The following is a 19,862-nucleotide window of genomic DNA, read 5'->3' on the forward strand; positions in this document are numbered from 1 at the left end:
CGGACCGTGAAGTCCGTGAGTTCGGAGTCGTCGGAGGAAGTGAGGAATTCCGATAGTTGGACTGTTGTTTGGTTCGCTATTTTTGTTGTTCCCCGGAGGGCGCCCAAACTCGATGTTGTTCGATTCGATTCCCCGCGGCCAAGAAGGGGGTGGAAGAACCTTCGAACCAATTAGTGGGAAGGAAAGGAAGAAGGACAGAAGAAGTATTTCGTTAACTTCATTACCCCTTTTTGGTCATTTCTCGAGGTCTGCTCGAGGATGGTCATGCCCGGCTCGTGGGTTCAGCTTGCCTCAGGAAGTGGTCAAACTTTGAGAGTGTACGTCTGTGTGTGTGTGTGTGTGTGTGTGTGTGTGTGTGTGTGAGTGTGTGGTATTTCAGCTTTGGCACGTTCCATCCATCCATCCATCCATCCATCCATCCATCCATCTATCGAGCAATTGAAGACAAGTGTGGAGTACGCGTATCTTGGGTTCTCTTCCCGGTTGGTCTGGATCCTCGTTTTTGGGGTTTTTGGCGAAGAGGTTGCTTACCACAAGCAGCCACCCTCCCCCATTTAACTGCTCCACCATGCTCCATGGCAGTTTCAAGTTACTTGGTTTTGGAATTTAAATCAGGCCACTCACGGCCCCAACCACGACCCCAAAAACCGGTGAACTTCACACCTCGCCACCTCGGCCCGGCGGTCAGTGTCATCGTGCAACGCAAACCAACCATCACTGCTACTGCTGGACTATTTCCGGACTACTCGGATGGATGGGGACCCCTTGGACCAACAGTGCCCCCCGGTTCCATTTACTCGAGCAGCAACCGCAGGAAATGAAACGCAAAATTGAGGACCTACCTACCGAGGATCCTACCGCCGGTCCAAGTGTAGGGAAAGTTTGAAAATTTAATTCTCCCAATTTCTTGGCCAGGCCGGCCTCGAGGCCCCGGCAGGTTAGCAGCATCTCGACGGGAGACCCGGAGATGGAAATGTAAAATTTACAAAACGAAACCATCCGAGCAGGCGTTGCGAACTTACTGGCACTTGGCACTCGCCTACTTCAACGGGTGGTCGTCTCACTTTCTGAAATTGGTCAGCCTGGTCAGCAGTGCACCAACGACCAGCCAATCTGCTTGGCCGGAAGTAGCACGACAAAGCTCCAATTGAAAGGACTCTCGTCCGGTGTGGCTGCTGCTGCAGTGCTTAGTTGAGACAATGTGATGTGCATCAAAAGGAGGCAAATTAATGGGACCGAAGATAACGACGGCTACTGTCGCGAGGAGTCGCGCCCTAGCCTTGACCAACCTTCGGGGTTCGGGGTTCTGCAGAACAAAAGCACGATATTGTGGGGAGGGGGACAATATCGGCCACAGTAAATCAGAGTTGCGCTCCTGGACGCGCTCCTGGACGCGAACTCACTTGGCCCATGCAGCAGCAGCACCGAAGTGCCTTTGCGTGCTCTACCATAATAGAAGGGGGGGTCGGGTGCTGTGGTGGGGGGAAATAAATTTTGCCCCATAAATGCATTACGAGCATAATATATTCCAGTACGTCTGAGGTCCCGCGCCGGGGGCCAGGGTAACCTCATTTCGAGGTGAAATAATCGCCTTTTGAACGTTTGCCAAAAAGGACACGAAGAACAATTCTAATTTATGTCGCTGGAATGGAAAACTCGAAGCACCGGCCCCACCCCCCTCCACACCCCAAAAAAAGGGGTAACAGCGACCGACCAGTAGCCCTGTGTGTGTGTGTGTGTGTGTGTGTGCTACGTGGACCGTTGCGGACTCGTTAAACGGACCATGAAAGTGGAAGAGGAAGAGAGCGAGAGAGAGAGAGTACTGTACGGGTCAAGCTATTCGCTACGCACCCGTTCCTCCTACCGGAAGCTGTGCTGGGCCGGGCCATCCGGACACCGGAACAGCTCTCCGTTTATAATGGCGACACACACACACACACGCACGCACACAGGAGCACTGGCACATAAAACTTTGAGTGAGGAAAGCGCAATTTATGAGCGAAAACTATCAGTCAGTCGCTTGACCGTGTTCCGGTGGTGGTGGTGGTGGTGGTGTTGGTGGTGGTGATGACCGGTGAGAAGAGGAGGACGAAGAGGGGGGCCAGCTAGTGGTGATGCCGCAGGACGACGGTTAAGCTCAATAAAATGGAATTGCCTTCAATGCATCAAAACGCTACACCCGTTGGAACGCCACCTCGAGGCCACTGCCTTCACGGCTATGCTATGACAAAACGAGCCGAGCCGAGCTGATCCGTTCCGAATCCCGGCCAGCAATTGGTCACACCGGTACTGGCCACCGTGGTGGGGCCGTACCGTGCCACGTAGCACCCGTTTCGCAGCATGCGGAGCCATTTTCGGTGTGTTTACGGGCACGCAAATGCGATTGTTTTGCCAGACGCAGACGCGGAGGGACGAGGCCCCCGGGAGAAAGCGAGCAGCCAGAAATGTAATTTCACATAAAACGTAAACGAAAGGGAGCCCGGGCGGCCGGCTTATAGGCGGCAGGTAGTCGCTTGCCGATGACTTCTCTTGCTCCAACGATGACGACGATGACGATGACGATGACGACGACGAGGATGGCTGCTGTTGACAAGGGGGAGAGGGTGCTTGGTGCTGGGTGGGTGGGTGAGTGCTTACAATTTGTCACCATGGATTAAAGCAATAATGACAAGCTTGATCCGGCTTAACGACACCATCCGGGCGGGCTGCTGCCGGTGCTGCTGCTGCTGCTACTGCTGCTGCTGCAAGGACGACCAGTAACGAGCTCCCGAAATGCCGATGATGGCCGTGGCCTGGAGGTCCCTGCCTCGGGCACCGGGTCCATAATTCATTGTCTCTGCAGGGCTGCAGCGACGACGATCCTCTGCTTCTACTGCTGCTGCTGCTGTTGACGGTTGCCGCATGCCATTAAGACGTCGAAGGCCACAAAGTTGGCGTCGCCTTTTTTTGGTGAAAAGAAATGGGATCTTGAGGCCGCTCCTCCTGTTTGGAAGATGATTTCTATTCCCCCCGCTGGTATGCCCGGTATGCCCGGTATGAGTTCGGTTCGGCGATTCCCGACGGGTTTGAGAGACATTCCTCTCTCCTTAACCTACCCCAAACAAAAGGGCAGGTGGCGATGGTGAAGGTTGAATGTTGAATCTAGTAAAGAGCCTGGATTGTGTTCGCTTCACGCACAATCGACGACCGCTGGTCTGAGTGATGTTTTAACGTTGTCGACAGGGACAATCGCCTACCAGGAAGAGGAGCCCTTCACGGGAAGAGATTCTGTGTACACTACTGTTCCCTTGGTTCCTTTTTTATCCCCGGGTTACGTCTTTTCCCCGGGACTAACGGTGTGTTGGCATTTGTTGTTCTCATCGTCACGAACGGCATGTTGCATCCTCCTACGCAAGACACGGGACACCTCTGGTCGTCTCGACGTCGTGTGTGTTACCTATTTGCCTACATCAAACACAGATACACACACACAGGCACATCACGTGGCGCACGTGAAAGCAATCGCGTTTCATCCATTTGCGACACTTAAAGCGTTTGCCATCAATCTGATGGTATGCCGGGAGCATCATCGGGTTGGTGCGCAGACACGCACGCACACCTACCCCTTATAGAACGTGCCGGTGACGACATTCATCTTTGCCAACACCCTTCGTCACCGTGCTGCGGTGCCTTTACATGAGTTGAGGGAGGGAAGATAAATCATTTCCCAGTTCTAAAAAAAAAAAAAAAGAGAGAGAGAGAGAGAGAGAGAGAGAGAGAGATTTCCATCATCATCTTCCTACACCAGCCCGCACTTGGTACTCATTATGAGCATACTCAGCAGCGCGGGACAATCGAGCAGCAGAGAGGGTGTGGGGTCGGGGTGTTGTGTGCGTCTGGAGGAGCATGGGGCCAAGTGGCTCCTGGTCGGGGAAGAAATACAACTTTGATGAGCAGCGTACGGTTCGCGCGCGCTTCAGAATCCCGGACAGTAACAGCCTTAACAGCAGCAGCAGGTTGTCTAGACTTGAGCGCGCTCTTTGCCCCGCTAGACGACAAGACGACAAGACGATCTGAACGGACGGCGACGTCGGAGACGACGGGGTGGCACAGACACGGACGGCACTGTGTGGCACTTGCCACTCTTTGGCATTGTAACGCTGCCACGTACGTACTTCTGCCACAGTGAGTGTTGAAAGTATAATGAATGTCCTGAATGAGTGTCTGGATATCCTTTTTTGTGTCAGTTGCTTAAGTAAAGCAAACTCAAATGTGGTGATTTATGCCGCAAAAAAATTGGATAAAATATTTTCGCACAGGCAGGCACTGATCACGCAATAGAGTAAGGTAAATGTTGATGTTTGAAAGGATTTATTATTGTTGTGGTGCTTGAAAAGTTAAGGAATAATGTGTCTAAACAACGAAACCTGTTCTAAGTCAGTATCCCTAAGGATGATAGCCCTATTACATTGAATCTTTTAGAAATTTCTACACCTTATCTGTACTTCGTCTACAAGTAAGGCGGTTTCGTGATTCAACAATCATAATTATCGCGATTGTGTAAGCAAATCGTAACAAAAATCTGTCTTGACTCTTTAAAGAATTTTCGCTTGAGGTAAAATGCTTCCAACTTTACCCAAAAACCACAATATTTAATAAACTAAAAATCGTTTTTTCAACATTGAGACATTCTCTACAGAGGTAGCGTGGCCGAGCGGTCTAAGGCGCTGGTTTAAGGCACCAGTCTCCTCGGAGGCGTGGGTTCGAATCCCACCGCTGCCAAGGATTGGAGGAAAGCTGATTACTGTTTTTTGGTCAAACGCAGCTAAAACGCATCAACTACCCAAGTGGAAAATGAAGAGATGATGGACAGATTTGCAACTCCACCAGTGAGACAGAGTTCTGTTCCAAATAACGAAAACCTCTTTCCCCGAAGCTAATACACAGATAACCCAATATACCGACAGACCACAACCGAATATTTAGCACCAAACCTTGCAGAAACCTTCATACACTAACAGACTGTCAACGGAACTCTAAATTCTGAGTTTCATCCACTGTTTGCGAGTCTTAAATCTGCTCCTGTCCAGCATCGCAATAAAACATCACAACGCAGAGGTACGTTCATCTCTAACCGTAGCTTTTGGAATAAGAGATTATGCCATGGCATTACCCCTGGGGCAAGAAACCAGACAGAGAGAGAGAGAGGGAGTAGTGTAATCTTTAGTCTGCTAAGGCAAGCTTGCAGCGACAACTCCCAAGAGAGGGAATATTTGCTCGGGAAACCATCAAGATGCCTTTAATCTCCTTGACCAACGTGGTTGAGGTTGAATCCGTAAAATATTCTTGAAGTTCACAGGATTCAATACTAAAAAGAAGAATTTAACAAGACTAACTCATAATTAATGGTACGTTTATTTTTTCTAAAAGGAATACTAAAAACCTGCACCTTGCACCGAACATTGTATCACTTTTTCTCGAATTTACCGTAAGAACTCCTCCTCGAAACTGTCCAAAATGACACACTGTGCTACTGCTGCTGCTGCTACTGCAACCAACTTTCCCCAATAATTGACACAAAAATGTGTCAAAACATGTAATCCTTAATCTGCCACTCTTTGTCTTCGTCCTGTCGATAGCAGTTTGGTACGCGGGATGGCGCGGGTGCCGCGATGTGCCGCTATCCATCCTGACAGCTTCAAGCAGCTTACGGATCCGCTCAGCTTAACGAACGACCGTCGTTCAACCTGTTCGGCGACGGCGGATAAGTTAGCTGAAAGGAGCGAAGCGAAGGAAAAAGAATCCTCGATGAAACACACAGCGCTTAAAGCTGCACTCGACTTGACGACCTGAAACGACCGTTCGTCCTGACTCTTTCTCTCTCTCTCGACCTTGTGGGTTGGTTTCGGTGCCAAACCCCCGGCGAAAGAATGCACGAAGACACTGAAGGCTCTTGGCTAAGGCTGTGCGAAACTTGGCATACCGAGAAAACTCTAAAATACCCGCAACCCGCAAACACCACGTCCAAATCCTGGGCATCGAGGGCGCGAGGAACAGAGGGTATAGCCCACCAAAAAACACCCCGAAGGTTGAGTGATGCCGGAATGGCGGCGAAGCCATGCACCACCGACGCGTCGGCGATATGGTAGACAAGCGAAGCGAGAAGGGGGCTACAAGCAGCAAAAAGCACGACGCCGATGGAAAGTTGTTCCGCTGCAAAGTGAAAACAGCGCGAAAACGCGGAAACAAGCACATAACATAATATTAAACTTTATCTCTTATGAGAACGTCACTGTGCATCGTCGTAGCAGCAGCAGCAGCACTACCACCACCACCAGCAACAACGTTTAAGCTCCCTAAGGGAAACCCCGGGGAGCGAGGCGTCCTGGCCGCACGTAACCAGCACTTTTGGCCACCGCCACCATGGCACAGGACGGCACAAAACGTCGCCAAAGTGCCGGCCGGGCCGTAACACCATTAGAGGCCGGATGAAAATGAAGCAAAACGAACACCGATGCCCCAGTACCTAGTAGTACTACTACTATCGCTATTACACGCCTGGATGGTCGGCGTTTGTCAGCTTTTCGATCGTTATTCGCCCCGGAGCTTGCCATTTCTCCGGTTTTTTTCCTTTTTTTTCTTCTGGCACACACCATACCACGGTTTCACTTGACTTGATACACACACAGACACACACCGGAGCCGTGCGCGAGCCGATGATGGTTAAAAGAGTCGCCGCTTTTTGTTGTCCTGCCGCCACGTTTGCCTTTGGGTGACGTTGCAGCAAAATGGATTATTCGGGGCCAGCAAAGCGACGCGTCCATATCCAATTGCGCGGACAGATTGGCTTGTCGTGGCCGACAGCGAAGTGGAGTGTATAGTACAGCTCATGCTAATTTGTTTGCTTTGCAGAGGGGCAAGAATGTCGCATTTAAGTACCCATACTATGGCCGCGTGGCAGTTGATTTTGAAACGTCAACATCCGACCGACGCCGGAGTGACAGCAGTTCAAATCGAAAACAAAACAATACTTTCGAGCCTACTAGATGGTGAGAGTATTTCGTTGAGTTTGACGACGCTATTTAAAATAATTTCCACGCAATTAAAGCGCAAAATGGCGACGAACGGGTGGCTCCGAACTTACATCATCCCGGAAAGGGGTTGTGTGCATCACATTTAACAGTTCAAATACTACCTGATGAGGCATAGATCGGCCAAACAAAACCTGGCTTGCATACACACATATAATCCACCCATTATTATCGTATCGTTTTTCCAGCTTTTTTCCACACCAATCCGCATCCGCACGTGTGTTTTTCCACCACCAAGTTCTTTCCCGGTGAGGTCACTTTGCATTTTTAGCCTCGCCTGGATAGAAGGGTCACTACTGTCGTGGGGGTGGTGCCGGTGATGGTGACCCAAGGGTGTTAAATTGAGCGTAGTGCATATTTTTACGCCTCCACTAGTTCTCTCTCTCTGCTCTCTGCGCTGTGATATGTATTTAGCGCGAGCGCGAGGTGGTGTAGTGCATGTAGGCTGTTTGCGTAAATAATGCAAATCAGTGCAGTCTTCAAAGTGCCCCCCCTCCCCTACTAGCACCCTTCTTCTCTTCCTGTTTCTCCTCCACCATCGCACATACACCTACTACTCGGGCCAAGATTAATGACAGCGGTCCACTACATAATTTACTACGAGGTTTCCGCGACTGATGATCGCGACGCGGGCGCTGATGCAGCTCGGTGGAAAAACAAGCAGCATAAATGCTGTTGTTATTCGTACAAATTCAAAAACACTCCCTCCCACTCTCTGCTCAATCCACCTTCCCCTGGCTTATTTGTGCACCAGGAACTAAAGCACAAACACACACAGCCACGCGCCCTCGACAGTAGATTCATGGCGACGCGACGGATAGCAGCCCATTAGCGGTGTGTTACACGACGAAAAAGTCAAACGCCATGAAGGGGAAAGGCACTGGAGGCTCTCTCTCTCTTTTATAAAAAGGCACTGCACTCACCCCACCCTCCCACTTGGCACACACACACACACACACACTTCTTGGCACCGGGGTGGGTAGATTATCTTGTGGGCCCCCACCCTCCCTTCAAACAACCCAATGGAGGCGCCTAGACTGGCACTACAGGAGTCGCTGGTGCTGCTGCTGCTATGTAGTGGATCTGATGGGCTGATGGAGTCTGTGGAGTAGCAGCAGCAGCAGCAGCAGAAGGTGTTGAAGCAGAGCGAAGATCGCACTCTAGTTCACCCACCAGTTCCGTCACCGTCGTCGTCGGTTTCCATCGGTGTGAACATGTGTGGTGCGCATCATTTACATAATTACACCGCCTGCTGTGAGGCGCCCACCGTCTCCACCGAAAGGCTCGTCACCCGGCATGTTCCGTGGCTCGTGCATGGCATGCTTGGTGTTCAAGAAGCGCCACACCGAGGAAACCGAGAACCGCTGCTGTAGCCTCGGCTTCTGTGGCGTTGATTTGAGCATATAATTTTCTGCTTATAATTTACATCTCCGTTTCGTTCGTTCGCTCTCTCTATCGCTCTCTCTCTCTCTCTCTAGAGTGCACCCCGGCAAGAGTGCAGTGTTTGAGCACCGAAAACAAGCGTACAACTTAACGCTCACGTTGGACGCTGATTTATGTTGCGCTCGCACTCGTTTCACTATTTTTTGGGGTAAAGAGAAGGATGAAGGCCCTTCATTGCCCTTCTTTTTGGAGCAGCTAGTTCGGTTGCACTCGTTAGCCAGCCGTACTTTAGAGTCGAGAGGGTCGAGCTGATTCCTATCCATTCCATTCCATCCAAAGGCAACCATTCCTTCAAAGAGACAGCCAACGGGAGAGAGAGTCTCGCTTTTTTGCAGTTGCTGCTGCTACTACTACAGTTGAATCCGAAGGCGATAAGAGGCAGAGGACATGGATAAGGATACGGTACCACCGAAACGGTTTGCCTCTTGCTCGATTCCCATCCTCTCTTCCCTTCATTCACTCTCTCTCCTTCTCTTTATTCTAGTTCTGGCTTTGATTGTACAATTGGCCCCGAAACCACAAAAATCGCCTTCATCGTGGGGGGCGAAAGCAAAAGAAAAACCCTCCCCTCCGGTCTTCTCTTCCCACTCTCTTCCTGCTCAGGGAAACTCAAGACAAAGCCATCGACACAACGAGATCGACACATCCGTTTCAATTCCGAGCCAAAGGTTTTGGGTTCTGTTCTGTTCCGTTGTGCAAATCGAGCAATTCCCTTCCTTCGAAAGCCCAGATAAGACGTGTACTAGTGTGTGTGTGTGTGTGTGTGTGTGTGTGTGCAACTAGGGGAGTGTTTTTTGGTTGTTTTTTTGTTCCTTTTCGGTGGCAGCACCGCACACACCCCCTTTCTCACCACCGGACGACCGACTGTCAATATCGATAAAGGAAGCACTTTCTTTGCGCTTCTCGGGAGAGAGAGAGAGAGAGAGAGAGAGAGAGAGAGAGAGAGAGAGAGAGAGAGAGTGAACGTGTGAATGTGTGAATGCGAACTGGTGGTGGCCTCGCTGCCTTCTAGGAATGTTGCCCCCCCCCCCCTTTTGGAATCCGTGCCCTCCGCATCCTGTCGCCGACGTCGACACATACTCGATGCTGTTCCTGGGCCTGGGACTGGAGTGGCGTCTCGAGGCGCCGCTCCCGGGGTGACACACAGAAGAATGGGTTGGAAAATGAGAAACAACAGCCAGAGAAAGAGCGACAGGAAGAGATAGAACGAGAGAGAGAGAGAGAGGAGAGTGAGTCTCGGATAATTTACCGCCTGCTTGGAGTACCGCCTTTGTTCGCGCTATTTTTGGTGTTTTTTTTTTTTTTGCTGGCCAGCATTCCTTCGTTCGTGGGTTTTTTTCCTCCTCCGTTTCGTCTTCGTTCCAACCCCCGGAGAGAAAGCCGTTGCCACCTCGCCTTTCGCGTGGAGAGATAAAAGAATTTCGCTTTTGCGCCTCCGGTTCTCCTTTTGCTATCATCACACACCCGTCGTGCGCTCGAGGCCCCCGGGAACCGATCGAATGCCCCCTTCCACACCAGCCATATCCAGTGGCCAACCGGCCAACCGATCGAAGATGGAGGAAGAAGAGGACGTACAGTGGGACAGGTGGCCGGGCAGGTTCTCTAGCAGCAGCAGCAGCCAGCAGCCAGCAAATCGATTGGAAAATGGGAAAGTCGTTAAAGGAATCAACCGATGGATAGATGGATGAAGGTGTGTGTGTGTGCCTCTGGCGCTGAAGGAAGGGTATGGCAAGGCCCCTTTTACCTCCTGGTCCTCTCTCTAACGAATTCGACGAAAGGATCGCTGGATCCGGATCTCTGATATCCCCAAGAGAGTTTCTCGTTTCTCGTTTCTCGTTTTTCCATCCATCCATCCAGCCGCTAGCGTCGCGCATTCCGCTGGTCCTGGGGTAGGTTCTGCGTCTTTCTGGTGGCCATGACCGTATCGGCTATGGCCGTCCAGCTTGATGTTTTCGGCGACCAGCAGCCGTCGTCGTCGTGCGAGGAAATTGTGCGATTGAATGGAGAAATTAAGCGATGATTGCTTGATTTGCTTGACGCCACTGCCACCGTATGTGTGTCGTCTGTTTGTGTCCGTCTGTGTGTGTGTGTGATGAGTTTGATGACATCCTTCATTCGTACGGGGGGTCGGTTGGTCATCCATCGACCACACCCGGTATAGCCGGATTCCGATTACGCAAACGAACACCGGACAATTACCGGTTTTCCGCTCAATTAGACGGTGATCCGGACAGTCGCCGCGTTGCCGAGTGCTGAGGTGTCAAAGGTGACTTGGACGGTGTCGTGGTTTTTTGGGGTCTGCCCCTATACACCTCTTCTACCTCGTTGCTCGTCTTGGAAGAGGAAGATGGAGAAGGTTCTTGTCCTTATGCTAGCCATTCCGGTCATTAGCATAAGGATTCCAGGACTACCTTTGTTGGAGTAGAATTGCAGTGACGCATATTTGGTCTCAGAAGGACTGTCTGTCTGTGCGTGTGCGTGTATGTGTTTCGAGTAAGTTGACGCAGTACAAACGAAAATACATAAATTATACCTCACACAGCAGCAACCGAACTACGTCAGCAGCCAACGTTCGGCGATGTAACGAGCGTGTCTAATTTGCATCTCACCATCCATCCATCCCATTAATAGCATTATCACCCCTCCTTCTCCTCTGCTCGGTCCATTCGCCCTCAAGATTTGTGGTTACTATAGTTATGCCGGACGTTTGCCAGTTACCACGAAGCGCCGCGCACCGATGGTCTGGTGTACATTTCATCGACCATGAATAATTAACGGAAAAGAAGTATTTGAATGGCGGTCCGTCCCGTCCCGTGGTTGCTTCATTACTGTGGCGGCAGTGTTCGAGCACCCTCTGAGCCCGAGTATTACTGCCGGAATCGTGGTTTTGACACCTTCTCCTCCAAACATCGTCTCGTCGGTCCGAACTGTCGGCTGTAAGCCTCTTAACGGGACCCCGGGACCGGACCAGCTGAGACGCCGGTTGCTACGGATTCGACTTCCAATGAGAGACCGAGGAGACCAAGAAGACCAGTGCAGGTCCGGTGCCAGGAAACAATCGAAAACTTCATTTGGCCCTGATTTACGCTCTCTCTCTCTCTCCACCTATAAGTATCCATCGCGATCGCAACGCTTTCACTCGTACGGGCAGTGCGTCAAGGCCTGGAGCAAAGGCCCTGTTCCCTGTGTTCCTGTGTTCCGGTCGCCATGTACAAAAACCACAAAAAGGCGCCCATATGTGCCCAGGTTTGTCGGGGACACAACTTGACACAGCTGGTTCAACCACCGGGGGAGGGGGAAGGAGTTCCCTGGGATGCTGTAATGTCGAAGTTTGTCGTGAACGAGAAACAGAACAGAAAGTTGTGGCCAGTTCACTCCTGCCGACCGGCTGCCTCTGAAGCTGAGAGTATTGTCTGGTAACCGCAGCAACACACCCTTGGCCACACGACTTGCCTGCAGCAACGACCAGCGACTAGTGGCCAACTGTCCTGCAGCAGAAGTAGCCAGTGCAAGAAGAAGCAGAGCAAATAAATTGAATCAAAAGATTACGGAGGTTCGACAGCGTTCGAAGAGATGAATGAGTTTTTCGTTCGGTTCGGTTGGTCTTGGTTCTTCTTACGGGGCCTGCCAGCTGCTAACAGCTGGAAGATGTGTTTATCTATTAGCCGTGGCCACACGGAGCGAAAATTTGCGCGCAAATTTACAAATTAATGCCAAATCGTTTACGCTTCGATATGTTTACGTGGCCGGATTGAGGAAATTAAAATCGTTTTGTGGAAGAAAAGGATTGAACACACTAGCAATGATCACTATCTATCAATGTAAACCACAAATAGAACATATTGCGAGCCCTTCCGTTTGCAAACAGCTTTTACTCTAGGTTTTACGCTCCACGGACCTATAATCGTTTGACAGCATGTAAACGGCAAGCGTAAATGTTGTGGCATTAATTTTTTCGTTTGCGCTAGAGTTTTCGCCCCGTGTGGCCACGGCTATTGACTTTCGAGCATGGAAAAAGGGGTGGTGGTGACCATTCTCATCGTATGCTGTTACTGTTGCTTGTCAAAAAGATTATCCTGTAACGTAAGACACTGTGTAAACTCTAAAGGAACGGGGCTGCCAAAAGGAGACTGTACTGTTTCTTCTGCTGCATTCGTGTCCCGATCCCGATCCTTGATCCACTCCACGATGACGATTGGCAAGAGATAGAGAGAGAGAGAGAGAGAGTTGTGCTGTGCGGTGTCGGTATTTAAATCACGACGAAACTCGGAATCTGTCTGCACGATTTGAATTTCAAACGAGCGCAACTTCCGCAGCCGAAAGCGACCACATGGCAAACAACAAATGCGGGGTGGGGAGCGATCGCATCGTGCGTTCCCGGCAGGCTTTAAAACCGACGGCCTTGGGAACTTTTGGCGCTGACGTGACACTTTCCAGCTCCACGGGCACGACGGCGACAACGGCGACGACGTCCCGTGGGGTCTTTTCAATCAATCTGCTGCGCGCTCGGTGCCCGGTGCGTCGAAGTTTGATGAGAATTTCCACAATTAAGTTTTCTCCCGACAAAAAGAGCTTCCCCTTATCCGAAAAATTGGGGAACGGGAAGGGAAGGGAAAGGAGAAAAGCGAGCGAACGATTTTCAATTTGTCAGATTATCGCGTACCATGACGGCGTACCGACAACAACAACAACAACGGTGGCGGCGGCCAGAGCACCATCAACACTTTCCACGGACACGGAACAAAGCAAAACAGCAGCGGCAGCAGCAGCGCCATTTTCCTGCCTTTTTTTTTTTTGGTGCGCCTACTGAGCGTTCGCACTTCGCACACACTCAAACACACACACAGACTTCACAGCCACCTTCGATAGACAGCCTATTCGGTCCAGACTCGGTGAAGCGGTCCCCGGAACGGAACGCTTAAGGATTGGCAGCTTCGGCGTTCGGCGGTTCCCGCATCACCTGAACCTGTGGGGCCAAGGGCGGATTGAGGACGGGGGCTGGTGACACGCGGGAGATAAATTGCAAATTGTATGCAAATAGACATCGGTTCGGTGGGAGGCGCGCGATGCTCTACCCACGGGTTTTTCCTCCGCCCATAGCAGACTCTTCGTCGTCGTCGTCGTCGTTGTCGTCGCTCGGAGTACCAGCGGAGTGCCTCTCGTCAACGAATCTGTCGATGACATATCGTCAGATGTATCTTCACGGGTAAATTATCATTTTCATCATCCGTGGCCCCCTACGAGGGGGTGGTGTTGCGCCCTCCGGGAGAGCTCCAGCGAAAGTTGTAAGAAAAGTGACGACGAAGGCGGCGACGACGACGACTGTTGGATGGAGATGCTGGGATGGAAAATCGGCAGACAGAATGGCAAAAAACACACCCTCCTCCCCCCTCGAACACCCACGCATACACACACACACATACACACACACATTGTGAAAACACAATCACTCACGCCCGCAGGACTTCTTCTAGGAATCCATCATCCTGGTCTCAGATGTTTCTGCGTTACGATGGCAACGCCGGCGACGGCGACTGTGACGACGACGGCGGCGGCTTTTCCTCTTTTTTTTCGAGCTTTCGTTCACTCCAACAACTGCTGCCCCCCGAGAGAGAGAAAGAGCGAGCGTCGTAGCTTATGTTGAGGAAAGGTAAAGGAAGGCAGAGGGTGAGGCCACCCCCGCCACCACCGAGCGCCCTGCGCCTACCTATTGAACGGCTGCCACAAACGACAAACGTCACAAATCATGCCGAGTTAAACTTGCGAGCGTCTCGCGCCTCGTCGAGTTCTGGGAGTTCATTTCCCTGGAATGGACTGTAAAAACGGCCGCCCCAAAGTCCCGGAGCGATCCTCGGTGCCGGGGGGACTTCTTGACATGACAACACTGTGTGGGAAGGAGGAGGAGGAGGAGGAGGAGGAGAATCCACACACACACACACACATACACACTCAGGGGTGGCCACTGTGACCCGCGGCCGGGAATGATTTACGGAAATTTATTCCTCCACACCAGGACACTCCGTCCGACGGGACGTGCATGTCTTCCGTGGTGGTGGTGGTGGTGCTGGTGGTTCCAGATGACATTCCTCAAATTGTTCACGTTCCCGGCCAAAGAATCGAGGAATGTGTCGGTGTACGTGCGTGTGTGTGTGCCAGCAGAGTCCTTGCATGGAAAATGGTGGAGGAAAAATCTGCGCTTCGGGTTAAAATTCAACAAAGCTTTTCCACCATCATGTGGCTCCATTTTTCATCCCTCGCTCACGTTCTCAACCGCTCGGGGCTGACGCACATTAGCTCGCGGGCACGAGCCTGGGCAACGAACTGGAAGGAAATTATCTCCAGCCGGGCCGGGGTCCCGGGTGTTCTGCAGCAATGCAGCCGATGATGCACGACGGTGTGTGTGTTTGTCGTTTCGATGGAATGATTGGCGTTGGTGCAGCGAACAATGAGAATGCGAATGGACGGGAGGTCGGGTAGAAGGGAAATGCGTTCTTGACATTGGTGGTGCATCGAGCGATTCGAGCAGCGTTGGTATGCTGCATCCTTTTGTGAACCATCTTGTGACCCCCAAACGAGGTTGTTTCGTTGACAAAACAAGCGCAATGCAATCGATATTTAAGCGAATTCTGCGTCGAAGTATTGGAAATTATGGTCCAATATCAAATTGTTATCCATCGATAGTCGCTATTATTTTCCTATCTTTAAGGATTCAAACCTATTCCTTCCTCCAAACGTGTTATTTCTGTAGAGATAGTCTAATCTAGCCTCATAAAATCTCGTCTAATTGCTACTCATGCAATCAAATAAACAGTATCGAGGGATTGATCGCCGCGACGTTGGTTATCGAAAAGTTAGAAATTATGTTTGTCTATTTCAGTTTGTTTTTCAATTCATTTCAATTTGTTTTTGATTTCATTGTTTCTTCATGTTGTTAAAATTAAGTTTATCAAGTTTGTTATCCATTTATGTGTTTTTCGACCAATTGTTGTCCCTAATTGATAACCAATCACGTTTAATTGTGAATAAATAGACAACTAAACACTGTTCAAAGCCGTTCCTAAAATTATTTTGTTTGTGAATTCATGTTTTAATTTCTTAGAGTCTGTATTGTAAGCAGGCAATTGTGAATGGTGTTCCTACAATCTGTTCAATGTTTCTATTTTTAACTCGTTTCCATTTCAGGAGTTCTTAAAATTGGTCTGTTTGGTCTTTGAAACAAAAAAATATCAACTTTTGAGCGGCATGGCAAAGCAGCAGTGCGGCCATAAACTTCCATCAAAACACGAAGTTCCGTTGTTTGCCTTCATCGCATGAAAATGAGCTTCGCGGAATCTCGTGTTTTTCAGGGTCACAATTCACAGGATTTGTTCTTTATTTATTACCCCATTTTCATTAACTGGAACAGAGATATACGCTATGAAATGTCGGCTTCAAAAGCGTACCAGCATAAACAAAATGGTGAGACAATTAGCTATTTACGTTGAATGATTTTGAAAAATCGGACAATAATAGACAACCTTAAACAGTTTGGTATCGAATTAAAGGCAACTTATTTGGGCCACCCGTTGGTTCATGATCTTCGTGGAACCAAAAACCTTCGCTTTCTCTTGATAAGCATGGCATCGAGAACCTATCGCAACAACGGAAAGAGTTACTGCTCTACCAAAGAACTTAATTTCGCTCTCCAATGTTCCTTCGCATCATGTATTAACTCCCGCAGCATGATAACGAAACCTGTAAATGAAAACGTTCACTGCCCGGTCATAACTAAGGCTGGAAAGAAATTATGGATGTGATGTTCGCTTGGTTTTAGTCGAATGAAATGCTTGCTTTTTGTACCGACACCACAACGCGTACGGAAGAGGTATTTCTTGAGATTATCCCGCTACCAACAATCAGACTAATTAGCTCGCTCCCCGGCTCGGCCCCACACTCACACAAACGAAATGCTCTCCCACTCTCGCGTTAATTTGGTCCAGCAAAAAGGATTACACACAGTTTGAACGCAACCAATCCAGTGTGACGCGAACCTTTGGCATGGCGATGGCCAATAGAGCGTCCCGTACTGGGAGGAAAATAGTTTTCCGTTCTGACGCAACGATAGCAACGATAGACCCGGAGCGGACCAGCAGTGAAAGGAGTCAAACCCCTCCCCCCTTCATTCGAGATGATTGCTGCTAACAGGCGTCCTATTGTATCGTCACTGTCACGGAAAAGCGCAAGGCATCGCTTGAACTTTCGGTTCGAGCTAAAAGCATTTCATTGTTTTACTTCCAGGGAGGGGAAGCTCCCGGAAGGAGGTATTCTCTGAGGGGACGATCGAGGGAGGCCCGTCCTCGGACCCATCCGGACCGAAAGCATTTCCAAGCGGATACGGTCACAACTCGTCCTCGACCGGCCAACCGGCCAACCGGTTCCTGCCATTCCTCCGGTCGCGCGTGAGATCTTATTCAAATGGATTGCTAACAAAACGGTCCGACGGTCCGGTGGTCCGACGGTTCGACTACTGCTGCTGGTGGTGGACGAACCACTTTACTTGGACATCCGATCGCTGGATTGCCGGTTTCGGAGCGTTGGCATTCACAAGTAGAATGCTGTCACAGTGCCGGGGAGCAGTGCAAGGAACAACACAAAAAACCCGGCACCAACCCGGGACAACCAGCAGGGGCCGGCGTGCAGAAGAATGTCCATGATGCATCTGGGAATGCATTGTTCCTCCGAATGTTCCGTCGAGTGTAACAGTTTTCGGTCTCGCGCACACACACACACACACACACACACACAACTGTTGCACCGATCGAACAACCCTCGACATAGAAGCTGGAGCTAGTGGACGAGCTGGGAGAGTGTATTCAAGGCACATGGACACATGTTCCTGAGGAAGGGGTCTCTTAATTGGGCCGGACTCGCTGGTGGTGCATCATTTGCGTGCCGTTTGTGCTCGCTATGCATTCGATGCGGTGATGATTGGCCGCTATCGGTCCCGATCACATACACGACACACGACACAAAATTTCCGCATCAGTTGGTCCAGAGGAGTCGCGTCAATGGCGTCCAATCAATGGCGACGAATCTGGAATCATCTCACTATCCGCCAACAAAACAACAGAACAACCTCAAGATTCCATAGAAATGCGTCTCGTGCGCCAAGATGGAAATAGTTGGAGTGCTGCTGCTGGCCGGCTGGCCATTAATGGCGCCCCCTTCGCCCCCAAAAAACCAATCATCAATATCAGTGAGCGAGCAAAGCAAAGAAGCAGCAGCAATAACAATTATTGCACGAAAGCCGATTGCTGCGATTTCTTTGCGGCCGCGGGTTCATTACGGGGTTTCCCCTTTTTTCCCCCAGTGCCCGTTTCTCGAGTGGCCACTCTACACATTTTCGACATCTTCGACATGAAGCGCTGCCATTCCCAGCGTCGTCTGAAACCAACGCAGCATGTCCTTTACGCAGCAATCACATTGTCTTTGGGCCGAGGGGCAAGTGCCAGCCCCGAGACGACGACGACGACGACTACTGGAAGCTTTCGGTCTACGTGCGACTGACTGACGAAGACGACGACGACGACGACCATGACGACGACGATGAGCACGCTCTTCTGCGGTAAAAGGAAATACTTTGCGGCCCCGCCTTTTCCGGTTTTCCCCGGTTGAAGGAGACAATATTTATCTAAGTCATTAGTAACACTCTTACTTGCTGTTCCACCAAGACCACGGTTACCTCCTCCATCTTCTCCGTGTGTTGTGCGAAGAGCTTATGCTACGCACACCGTGCTGTTTTGGGGCGGCTGCTGGCAGCAGGGAAGAGGATATTATATTTGTTAGACATGTGTTCATTGCGCTCTGGAATAATTAGAGACAGAAATACGGTTTAACTGTACTTTCATTGTTTCCGGCCCTATCTCTGCGGGGCCTACGAAGGAGCAATGAGCAACCTCTACCGCTATTGCTGCTGCTACTGTTACTGCTGCTCGCCAGCCGCTTGTGTTTTGAGTTATTGACGTTGTGCGTTGTTAATGTGCATTAAAATGGCGCACCATAAAAGTTAAATGTGTTGGCACTAAAAAACGCCCCGCTCCCTCTCCCCCCGGGGTACCTCGCCCCGGTTTGGAGCAGCCCGAATGAAATGAAGCTCCGGTGCTCCGGTTTCATGCATCATCGCGCCAGCGCCGGTTGATGGGCCGTTTTATTTATCGGTACACATTTCTCACACACTCGTCACCACCGGCGGTGGCCGCGGTGGCACACGCGAGGGTTTTTACACCGAACCACCCCACCGGAGCCACTTCGACACATTTTCCTGCAAGGAAATGGAGATAAAAGTTGTAGAGAGCCTCCGAGCGTCTAGCTATATAGAGAGAGCCTCGCTAGGCCGGATAGCGGTTGGCTAAGGGCTCTACGCTACTGCTGCTGCACGAGCCCTTGATTGGTGTGTTTCATTTTGTGGCTGCCGGGCGTGCTTCTTGTGGTTGAAGATTACAAATTGTACCGCACAGTGTGCGTGTGTGTGTGTGTGTGTGTGTTCGCGAGCGCTAAAATCCGCCCAAGGAAAAAACAAAACGAAGCGCAATCATTATTTTTTAGCAGAATCCTTGTGGTCCGCTCCTTACACCAGCCTACTTTTGGAATTTCGTTTGCGCGAATTACACTGGCACTGGACGGGGAATGAAAGCATTTTTCTTCACCCAACAGTGAAGGGAGCATCCGCATCGCTTGACCACCAACGCGCTTTTAAACAAAAGCAACCTCCACCTCCACCACCACCATCCCCTTGATCGTCAAATATGTTTCCTGTTCCCCATTTCGGCACAATTAATGTTTGCCAAATGCTTATTTTTTTCGACGAGGAGAAGGAGCAGGAAGAGCACGACGAGCGTAAAATGTGCGAGTTTTTACGTCCTCCGAAATTGAGCGCTTTATTTGAGTGGGTGGGTTGGGGGTGAGGGTGTGCGCGCATAAAAGCATAATCCAATTAAGGGGCGTTACAAGCGCGTGCCCTAATGATCAATTCATTCCCCCAAAAGCGCATCTTGCCTCGGAGGCCCGTGGGGTACGCATCAACAACGGTTTGATTGATCATCAACAAACCATTCTCCGGGTCTCTGTCTGCTTTGTGCGAGGTCCGGGAGGTGTGGTGCTCCCCTTCCTCATCTGCTCATCTGCTATGCGGGCTGTGCGTGTGAGCTTACGTAAAGAGTGTCAAAAGTATGCGTATGCTTGCACTTGCTTGACGCACGCGGTCGCGGTACGAACCTCCGAAGTAGCCGTCTCCACTCAAGACTCCGCGACTCCTGTATACCACCGTATGGGTTCGCCGGTGTTTTGCCAGTCATCGTAATTTATTCTCCC

General features: G+C 50.5%; 1 protein-coding gene and 1 non-coding gene across 2 annotated transcripts in view; both read left to right on the forward strand.

Annotated features, from left to right (window-relative positions):
* The window catches only part of LOC125950738 (calmodulin), a 228,753-nt gene that overhangs the window by 46,910 nt on the left and 161,981 nt on the right, over positions 1-19,862 (forward strand). The window lies entirely within an intron of this gene.
* Trnal-aag (transfer RNA leucine (anticodon AAG)) lies at positions 4,680-4,761 on the forward strand. Its single transcript has one exon. It is a non-coding gene; the product is annotated as a tRNA-Leu (tRNA).

This window comes from Anopheles darlingi, chromosome 2, assembly GCF_943734745.1.
Source record: "Anopheles darlingi chromosome 2, idAnoDarlMG_H_01, whole genome shotgun sequence".
NCBI classification, from domain to species: Eukaryota; Metazoa; Arthropoda; class Insecta; order Diptera; family Culicidae; genus Anopheles; species Anopheles darlingi.